The 11,238-nt window shown below is 46.9% G+C and overlaps 1 long non-coding RNA gene across 1 annotated transcript in view; it reads right to left on the bottom strand.

Moving 5' to 3' along the window:
- Positions 1–1,535: 1,535 nt before the first annotated feature.
- The window catches only part of LOC141171534 (uncharacterized), a 52,752-nt gene continuing 43,049 nt past the window's right edge, over positions 1,536–11,238 (bottom strand). The window contains exon 3 of the long non-coding RNA XR_012252332.1: positions 1,536–2,194. This is a non-coding gene — a long non-coding RNA (uncharacterized lncRNA). The remainder of the gene's footprint in view (positions 2,195–11,238) is intronic.

Raw genomic sequence — 11,238 nt, 5'->3', positions numbered from 1 at the left:
GGAGGGGAAGAACTTCCCCTGTATAAACCCGGGGCTGAGGCAGGGTGAGTCAGACAAGGAGAGTGGAGAAGAGAAGCAGCATAGGAAACAGCAGAGTTACAAGGAGTCAGGGGCTGGCAGCTACAGAGCTCGCCCTGACTAAGAAGATTCTTTACCGGACCCGGAGTCCGAGGCTGTGGGGACTAACTCCTACCCAGCAGCAGAATCCGTCGGGCAGGGGATTTCAGGTCCTCTGGCCCAGAAGCCCGAAGGCACGGTCACACGCGTGGGACCAGCACCGCCATCGTGGAGCGGAAGCCATTAGAAGGCCCCGAGTCACCGGCCATACGGGTGAGCACCACACGGTACACTCAGGGACGTGGGCTACTTACATCAGCTTCTAGCAAGGTAGCCAGAAGAGTACAGTCAGTTTGGGAGGCCTACAACTACGCCTGGCCAGGGGAGATCCCATCTGCTCAAAGACTGACCAGGCCCCGTTTGCTAGCAAGTACTCCGGGAGGGTCTGTCGTTGTTACCAGTAAAGACCCTGAACTACACCGTACCGTCTCTGAGTGGTTCCTGCTACCCCCATCATCCACGTCGGCTGCCCTGAGGCCATACCCCTCCCGTTGGGGGTTATACTATCACGCTGCACAATCCTACCACCGGCCTCAGCGGTCTGCCCTGCAGCGGCAGCTCCATAGCTGCATTCAACGGGTGGCGTAGTCACCAACCATCTACTGCTAGTACATCGCCGCTCAGTTTGACTCCCTGGGCACGGACCGGGTCGCCGCCACGAGACTACAACCCTCAAGAGATCCGGCTCCGGGTAAGCTCCCGCGTGCGCAACGCAGCGCGACACAGGCCCAGGGGCGCGTCACAGACATAGGCCGATGGGAGTAGTAGTGTCACATCGGCCTATGTCTGCCTGCACGCACACACACCCGCACACACACCCGCACACACACCCCGCACACACACACACCCCGCACACACACACACCCCGCACACACTAATCATGACGGGTCTGGGAGGTGAGGCTGACCTGTGCGGCCGTGGGAAAGTTGATGTGAGTTCATGCAGTCAAGCATGAACTCACATGAACCCTCTGAGGGCAACGCGGCGACTTCAAATGAACAGCTGATCGGCATCACCTGATACCTCAGCTGTTCATTTGAAATAACCGGCGGGAAAGCGCAGCACAGAACGGGAAATCCGGCGGTGAAGTCTTTTCACTGCCGGCTTCCCCGCCCGGGTCCTTCGCTCCTTGGTGCTGCGCTCCCCGCCCGGTCCTAATTTACGATTGGGATTGGAGGTGGCGAGGGGAGCGGAGGATCGGGGTGGGAGGCTGCGGGGAAGCAGTATGGGGCTGCGTGATTGTTTAAAAGCCGGCGGCTTTTTACCGCGCGCCGGCTTTTAAACAATCAGGAGAATTCTCCCACGCTGGGATGGCATTCTGATGACAGGATGGATCGCAGCTGAGCGCTGCCATCCAGCTTGTCATCCTTCACAGACACTGCAGAGCGCAGGCATTATGGGAACTTCCGATTCCGGTATTCGATATTATAAAAGTATCGGAATTAAGTATCGGAATTCCGATACAGTGAATATCGGCCGATACCCGATATTTCAGTATCGGAATGCTCAAAACTAGTCACGAACTTTCCAAATCCCCTATAAATTCCCCTTTTTACTGACCGCCCTAGGTCACGGACCGTGTCAGCCACCGTGATATTCCCCCACCGGCATACACAGAGGCCCGGCTGCCGAGTACCCCACGGCCCAGGGGGCGCGTCACTGACATCGGGACATAATCTTTTATTGCATGCGCCGCAGTGTCCAGTAGTGAATGCTGTGTGCAAGTTCTCGCAGAGCAAGAAGAAATTAAAGGGCTGGCAGCAATAAAAACGTTTCCCGACCCAAGCACTGTGGTCCCTGTGAATTTGCCCAGAGGCCGGAGAAAAGGTCATCGTGGGCAGTAAATTAGGAGATGAGGCCGTCAGAATTGTTTCCTCTGGTTGGCCTAAGCCATGCCAGCAGTAATAAATTGGAAGTCCCTTAGGACTGATGTCCATATTCTACAAGGCGTGAAACATCTTCTGCATCATCTTTGAGTATTATAGCATGGAGTATCAATATGTTTTTAAAGTCTGTATCTTCTTATCAATGTGTTCCATCCAGGGGTTACCTGTAGTACTCCCATTCTTGATAAAATCTGGAGGAAAGAAAATAGAAGAAAATTAGGTCACTGGTCTTTATCTTGAAAAAATATTAGTAGAATGTTACGTTCTGATTAGATGTCTGTGTGCAAGATTACTGGTCAGAAATTATTTCTTCCTTCATGGCACAAACATCATGTAGGAATTGACACATAAATATTACAGTACCGAGAAATTCTCAGATTGGTAAATGGAATAAATGTTGTCAGGTCTCATGTAAATAAAAGTAATGCAGCCATCTAATGGACATTGAGCCCAAAAGACAAAAATCTCTCTGCCGTATAAAGACACCAGTGTTATAAACAGTGCGTTTCTTAGCCCCCATAAATACTAAATGTTTGTCTCTAAAACCTGCTCAATTCTGACAGCCAAGCCCAACCATCTAATGTGTATGGAGACCTCCCCGGCTCTCCTTCAAAGGCAGATGTTAGGGAATATAAGAATAAGGCTGGATTTCAACCGACCAATCTTTTTGTTTTTAGGGAAAATCAGTCACTACCATAAGCAGTCTCAGATGAGACATTTTCTTCTTCCTCATGAGATTTGATAACTTCTTACTGTGTTTGGAGAGTTGGGAGCTTTAAATTGAGAGAGAGTCCTCTCATCCCGCCAAATAAAACCTTTTGCTTTGCACTGATGAGGGACAAACACCCTGAAACATGTGTCTGCAAATGTACACTCCGGTTTGACTTCTTATCCAAAGTCATTTGGCAAGTGTGGTTATAGGGTGGATACTGACTTTTAGGATTGCTACCCCACAAGGAAGTCTCATTCTCTAGGAATTTGCATGTATAAATTCCAAGAGGAGCATTGAATGGCCAATACGTCTCCATATTCTCAACAAGGAGAAACATTCCCCAGACACAGGAAGAAGAAAAAAGCATCCTTCTTCTTCCTGAGAATTGAGCATGTCCTACTGTGTTTGGAGGGTTGGAAGCTTTAAGTCGAGAGCGAGGTCTCTCATCCAGCCAAATCAGACCTCTTGGTTTGCACTGATGAGGGGAAAACACTCTGAAACATGAGTCTGCAAAGTAGTGTCTGGTTTGGTTTCTTATCCAAAGACATTTGGCAAGCGTCGTTGAAGGGTCGATACTGACTTTCAGGATTGCTAACCCCAAATAGGTGGCACTAGAGTTCTAGTCCACTAAGAATTTGCATGTTTAAATTGCCAAAGGAGCATTGCATGGCCTATAAGTCTCCTTATTTTCAACAAGGAGAAACGTTCCCCCTTAGACTCAGGAGGGAGAAAAAAGCATCTTTCTTCCTCCTAAAAATTGAGAACTTCCAACTATGTTTGGAGAGTTTGGAGCTGTAAATTGAGCCAGCATGTAGTGTAGCTGACAGCTATCTAATGTGTATGTCCAGCCTTAGAGCCAGGTTTAGGCTCATGGAACTAGGTCTCTGCTGTCTTCTGCTAGGCTGCAGCCCAAGTTGGCCATGTCCTTGAAGCAATGCTGTTATGAGTCTGTAAAAAAAATACTCCACCAGCCACTACTGGTGGTGACCACAGATAGCTTAAAGAAAAGCTTCAGAACTTGCAAATCATTATGAAATTAAAGAAAAGAGGCTTTGTAATAAAACTTTAAACTGTCATTTTTACTTCATGACTCAATAGTACACATGAAGATAAGCAACTTCGTAATATATCTTATCAAAGAAATCTGCTTTTTTTCTCTGCCAGAATTGATCAGTCATTATCAAAATTCTCACTTCTGAGGTAAAATCTCTATTCAGTGAAGACAGATTCTCCCATTACTGAAATAGGAGATGGCAGTTGGTGCTTTTAAAATTCTATGGAGAGGGATGAGCTGGAGGCAGACACAGACATTCTGGGGAGGAGCTAGAGGCAGACATAGACATTTTAGGGAGGAGCTAGAGGCAGACACAGATATTCTAGGGAGAAGCTAGAGGCAGATACAGACATTCTAGGGAGGAGCTAGAGGCAGACACAGACATTCTAGGGAGGAGCTAGAGGCAGACACAGACATTGTAGGGAGGAGCTAGAGGCAGACACAGACATTCTAGGGAGGAGCTAGAGGCAGACACAGACATTCTGAGGAGGAGCTAGAGGCAGATACAGACATTCTAGGGAGGAGCCAGAGGCAGACACAGACATTCTAGGGTGGAGCTAGAGGCAGACACAGACATTCTTGGGAGGAGCTATAGGCAGAAACAGACATTCTAGGGAGGAGCTGGAGGCAGACACAGACATTCTAGGGAGGAGCTAGAGGCAGACACAGGCATTCTAGGGAGGAGCTAGAGGCAGACACAGACATTCTAGGGAGGAGCTAGAGGCAGACACAGACATTCTAGGGAGGAGCTAGAGGCAGACATTACATTCTAGGGAAGTGCTAAAGGCAGACACAGACATTCTAGAGAGGAGCCAGAGGCAGACACAGACATTCTAGGGAGGAACAAGAGGCAGAGACAGATATTCTGGGGAGGAGCTAGAGGCAGACACAGACATTCTAGAGAGGAGCTAAAGGCAGACACAGATATTCTAGGGAGGAGCCAGAGGCAGACACAGACATTCTAGGGAGGAGCTAGAGGCAGACACAGTCATTCTAGGGAGGAGCTAGAGGCAGACACAGATATTCTAGGGAGGAGCTAGAGGCAGACACAGACATTCTAGGGAGGAGATAGAGGCAGACACAGACATTCTAGGGAGGAGCTAAAGGCAGACACAGACATTCTGGGGTGGTGCTAGAGGCAGATACAGACATTCTAGGGAGGAGCCAGAGGCAGACACGGACATTCTAGGGAGGAGCTAGAGGCATACACAGACATTCTTGGGAGGAGCTAGAGGCAGACACAGACATTCTGGGGTGGAGCTAGAGGCAGACACAGACATTCTAGGGAGGAGCTAGAGGCAGACACAGACATTCTGGGGAGGAGCTAGAGGCAGATACAGACATTCTAGGGAGGAGCCAGAGGCAGACACGGACATTCTAGGGAGGAACTAGAGGCATACACAGACATTCTTGGGAGGAGCTAGAGGCAGACACAGACATTCTAGGGAGGAGCTAGAGGCAGACACAGACATTCTAGGGAGGAGCTAGAGGCAGACATTACATTCTAGGGAAGTGCTAAAGGCAGACACAGACATTCTAGAGAGGAGCCAGAGGCAGACACAGACATTCTAGGGAGGAACAAGAGGCAGACACAGATATTCTGGGGAGGAGCTAGAGGCAGACACAGATATTCTGGGGAGGAGCTAGAGGCAGACACAGACATTCTAGAGAGGAGCTAAAGGCAGACACAGATATTCTAGGGAGGAGCCAGAGGCAGACACAGACATTCTAGGGAGGAGCTAGAGGCAGACACAGACATTCTAGGGAGGAGCTAGAGGCAGACACAGATATTCTAGGGAGGAGCTAGAGGCAGACACAGACATTCTAAGGAGGAGATAGAGGCAGACACAGACATTCTAGGGAGGAGCTAAAGGCAGACACAGACATTCTGGGGTGGTGCTAGAGGCAGATACAGACATTCTAGGGAGGAGCCAGAGGCAGACACGGACAATCTAGGGAGGAGCTAGAGGCATACACAGACATTCTTGGGAGGAGCTAGAGGCAGACACAGACATTCTAGGGAGGAGCTAGAGGCAGACACAGACATTCTAGGGAGGAGCTAGAGGCAGACATTACATTCTAGGGAAGTGCTAAAGGCAGACACAGACATTCTAGAGAGGAGCCAGAGGCAGACACAGACATTCTAGGGAGGAACAAGAGGCAGACACAGATATTCTGGGGAGGAGCTAGAGGCAGACACAGATATTCTGGGGAGGAGCTAGAGGCAGACACAGACATTCTAGAGAGGAGCTAAAGGCAGACACAGATATTCTAGGGAGGAGCCAGAGGCAGACACAGACATTCTAGGGAGGAGCTAGAGGCAGACACAGACATTCTAGGGAGGAGCTAGAGGCAGACACAGATATTCTAGGGAGGAGCTAGAGGCAGACACAGACATTCTAGGGAGGAGATAGAGGCAGACACAGACATTCTAGGGAGGAGCTAAAGGCAGACACAGACATTCTGGGGTGGTGCTAGAGGAAGACACAGACATTCTGGAGAGGAGCCGGAGGCAGACACAGGCATTTTAGGGAGGAATTAGAGGTAGACACAGACATTCTGCTGCAAGATCTCCTGAAACACACAGTTACAATTTTCCATATAACTTTATGACCACCAACTGTCATCTCTTATCTCAGTAATAGGAAAATGTGTATTCACTGAAGACAGATTTTACCCATGAATTCAGAATTTTTTTTACAGTGATAGATAAGTCCAGGAGGTGTCACAGGTGTGTCAGATTTGACAGACAGTCATACGGGGTCCTGCTGTAGAAGGTCGGTGCATGTGGCCTTGCAAACATCTTCCTGATCCTTTCATTATCCCTCTCTCTCTAGGACCCAGCGGTGATCCTCACCTTGCTTGGGGATTATACCTTTAGAACCCAGCGGTGATCCTCACCTTCCACTGCTAATTACCACACCATTGCTATATCTTTAAATACACTCAGTTTCTCTAGAGAGTTGCTGGTAACAATTTCTTATCTATTCAGGCCTGGAATTCTAGTAGTCGGCTAGAATTTTCTTGGAGTTCCTTCGTGGATTGTTGCCTTGTTTTCCCTGGTGTCATCTTTAAGCTAAGTGTATTCTCTTGTTTGTTTTCTTGTGTGTACTTTAGTTTGCACTGGGGCTGACTAGTGCTCACCCCTCCCCCTCTCGACTTAGGCCTAGCTTTAGGATCAGCTAGAGCCAGGTTTCCTGCTTGGCAATAGGTGCAGAACCTATATTGGTTCCATAGGGGAGTCTGGGTTTGTCGTTTAAGCTGGACCTAGATTTATTGGTCCCTATAAAATAACCGCCATCATTAACCCAGCAGTGTTTCATCTGGAGTTGCCTCATGCTCTTAGGATCCACAATTTGCTTTACAGGTCTCTGCTCAAGAAGTATGTACTACCTCTTGAGTCCTCCCCCTGGCCGCCGCCGCCCCCAATCATGGTTGATGGCAATTTAGAATTCCAAATATCGAAGGTTGTGGATTCTCGTCTTCAGCGTCGTTCCCTTCAATAGTTGGTGCACTGGAGGGGTTACGGTCCTGAGGAAAGGATTTGGGTTTCAGCATCGGAGGTAAATGCCCCTAGGTTGGTTTGTTCATTTCATGCCTCTCATCCAGAGAAACCTGGTCCTGAGTGTCTGGAGATCACTTGAAGAAGGGGGGGGGGGGGGTACTGTCACTGGTGTGTCAGGTTTGACAGACAGTTATACGGGGTACGGCTGTAGAAGGTCGCTGCGCTTGGCCTTACAAACATCTCCCTGATCCTTTCATGATCCCTCTCTCTCTAGGACCCAGCGGTGATCCTCATCTTGCTTTGGAATTATACCTTTAGGTCCCAGCAGTGATCCTCACCTTCTGCTGCTAATTACCACACCCTGGCTGTATCCTTAAATACACTCAGTTTCTCTAGAGAGTTGCTGGTGACAGTTTCTTATCTATTCAGGGCTGGAATTCTAGTAGTTGGTTAGAATTTTCTTGGAGTTCCTTCGTGGATTTTGGCCTTGTTTTCCCTATTATCATCTTTAAGCTAAGTGTATTCCCTTGTTTGTTTCCCTTGTGTGTACTTTAGTTTGCAGTGGGGCTGACTAGTGCTCTTCCCTCCCCCTCCCTACCTAGGGCCTAGCTTAGGGTCAGTTAGGGCCAGGTTTCCTGCTTGGCGATAGGTGGAGAACCTATATAGGGTCCATAGGGGAGTCAGGGTTTGTCGTTTGAGCTGTTTAGGGGTCTCCACTCCCCCTTTCCCCCCTTGTAGGGCACCCAACCCTTTTCCTGTCAATATATGCTGGGTTCTCCCCATACCCAGTGTGTCAGGAGGAGAAAGAAGCAGATTTATCTGATAAATATACAACAAAGTTGCTTATTTTCATGTGTACTATTGATTAATGAAATAAAAATGAAAATGACTGTTGCTGATTAAACAGTTGTTCCCATAATTGAAAATTATCCATTATTTGTAGGCAGGGGATAACTTACTGATCGCTGGGACCCCGAGCAATCCAGTAAATGAGGCTCTGCAGAACCCCCATCTGAATGAAGCTAAAGTGTCCATGCCCAAACACTGCTCCATTCAGATGGGGCACTGAAGAGCTTCATTCTCAGGATCGCTAGGGGTCCCTGCAGTCGGACCCCAACTGATCAGTAAGTTATCCCCTACCCTAAGGGAATAATGTGAATTAACTGCAGTCAGCATAAATTGATTGACAGTATAAAAGTGTAGATCTGACCACGCTACAACTATAGTATACAAGGAGTGAGGGGTCTCTCCTCTATTTGATCCGTTCTACTCTGCTATGGTGGCTAGAACCAGTGCAGGACTCCCTCTCTCTGGGGAAAGCACATTTTTAGCAAATAAGAAGACAAAAATTGTATCAAGGGTCTTGGATGTCAAAAACCCAAAGTCAATTTTTGATGCCATTTTGATCTATACTATGGTGCCTGTTTTTTTTTTCTTTTATAATATTGTTTGCAAGTGCATGAAAAAACAATCTTGCTTTTATAGGAACCCACCTGGAGGAGTCACTGCATATACAGCTCTGGCAAAAATTAAGAGACCACTGCACAGTTTTCTAAAAATCACCATCTCTACATGTCTGACGGAGACCAGGAGAGGCATACAAGCCACAGTGTCTTGCACCCACTGTGAAATTTGGTGGAGGATCGGTGATGATCAGAGGATGCTTCAGCAAGGCTGGAATTGGGCAGGTTAATCTTTGCGAAAGACGTATGAATCAAGCCGCATGCAAGGTTATCCTTGAAAAACACTTGCTTCCTTCTGCTCAGGCAATGTTCCTCAACTCTGAGGACAATGCCCCATGCCACACAGCTAGGTCAATCAATGTGTGGATGAAGGAGCACCACATCAAGACCCTGTCATGGCCAGCCCAATCTCCAGACCTGAACCCCATTGAAAACCTCTGGAATGTAATCAAGAGGAAAATGGATAGTCACAAGCCATCAAACAAAGAAGAGCTGCTTAAATTTTTGTATCAGAAGTGGCATAAGGTCACTCAAAAGCAGTGTGAGGCTGTGTGTCCACGATGCGTTTTTTAATCGTTTTCGCAGTGGCAAAAACGCTGCAGAAACGCTTAAAAAATGCATGGTAGAAGGTCTGCCATGTTCCCCAATGATAATCCGCATGTGCTGTGCACATGCTGCGGAAATTTCCGCTGTGGATTAGCATTGCGGGAAAATACGCAGCATGTCCATTAATTTTGCGGACACGCAGCGTAATTGCCGCCATTGACTTGCATTGAAACGCATATTATCCGTGTCAGCACATTTGCACACACGGATAATATGCGTTTCAATGTGCGGATGGTACCCGGGTGTGGAGGACAGGAGACTCTCCTCCAGACCCGGGTACCATAGTACCTGTTAAAAAAAGAATAAAATAAAAAATAAATATTAGATTTACCTTCTGATGGCCCCCGGTCTCCTTGTCTTCACTTGCCGGCAGCGTGCTGTGGACTCGCGGTACACTACACTGAAGGACCTGCCATCACATGACTAAATGACGTCAGTGCAGGTCCTTCAGTATAGTGTACCGCGAGCTGCCAGCAGCCAGGACGGAGACTGCGGGGGCCATCGGAAGGTAAGTATAGATTTATTTTTTATTTTTTAACATTCTTACGGTCACACTATATAAATCCATGCCGGTTGCATGGATTTATATAGTGTGACCAAGTTGACAAGTGGTGCTAAAATCGCTTGGAAAGCGCTTGACAACCCGCATGCGGAAATGCATGTGAAGAACGCTTCACATCCGCTTGTCCCTGGCAGAAAAAACGCATGTACAATCCGCATGTACAATCCACATGTACAATCCGCATGTACAATCCGCATGTACAATCCGCATGCGTTTTTTTCTGCCAGGGGAGATGCAGAAACGCTCAGGAAAAAATCCGGAGCATTTCTGCCTCGTGGGCACATAGCCTAAAAGACTGGTGGAAAGCATGCCAAGACGCATGAAAGCTGTGATTTATAATCATGGTTATTCCACCAAATATTGATTTCTGAACTCTTCCTGAGTTAAAACATGAGTATTGTTGTTTCTAAATGAATAAGAACTTGTTTTCTTGGCATTATTTGAGGTCTGAAAGCACGGTTTCTTTTTTATTATTTTGCCAATTTTTCATTGGCTGCAAATAAATACGAAATTTTTAGCTTTGAATTTCGGAGACATGTTCTCAGTAGTTTATAGAATAAAACAACAATGTACATTTTACTCCAAAATATACCTATAAAGAGAAAAATCAGAGAAAATGAAAATTTTACAGTGGTCTCTTAATTTTTGCCAGAGCTGTGTGTTAAGACCCTATGCAGAATACATCTCACTTCACATCTCCACCACCTGCATATGTCACAGCTCTTCTGATCCCAACTTACAAGGAAACCTTAAAACACTGCAGCTTTTCTCTTCTACAGAACAAGCACACGGTGCTACGAAATCCGCCCTGGCAGCTCCAGGCTGATGTCAGGGACTGATTATGAAAGTCTTGTCAGAGGGAATTGAAAATGTTGCATCAGCCCCGGATAAAGCCAAGATATAGAGGTGTGCCCGGTGCCAATGTAAACAATGAGGCAGACGGCTCTTACATGGCATGTTTAAAGAGGTTGAGAATGACTAATGATTATACCGTATTTAATCTTTCACAAGGGGAGAATGTATAGAGGTAACATCTGTTAATTCAGTATGACTCAAGGTCACGTATTAAAAAGACAAAAAATTATTACAGTCAACATGATGCCGGGAAGAAAAATGATGTAACCAAATGCCTTGGTCAATATTTACAGTATTCGCTATATATCTTACTTTACTGTACTTTAATTAATTCCTGGAATAAAATAAATACAGTCAAAATCTATTAACAAAAGCAAATTTCCTGCCATCCGTTTTCTTCCATTTGAAACGGATCCAGTAACCAAAAAAAAAGTAATGAAAGAAAAACGGATGGCTAATTAACGGACCCGTTTTCCAT

The sequence above is a fragment of the Phyllobates terribilis genome, unplaced genomic scaffold, assembly GCF_046119375.1.
Source record: "Phyllobates terribilis strain yellow unplaced genomic scaffold, ASM4611937v1 Scaffold_12__6_contigs__length_324123572, whole genome shotgun sequence".
Taxonomy (NCBI): Eukaryota; Metazoa; Chordata; class Amphibia; order Anura; family Dendrobatidae; genus Phyllobates; species Phyllobates terribilis.
Note: the sequence above shows the minus strand (reverse complement) of the source record. Positions and strands in the feature narration are given on the sequence as shown.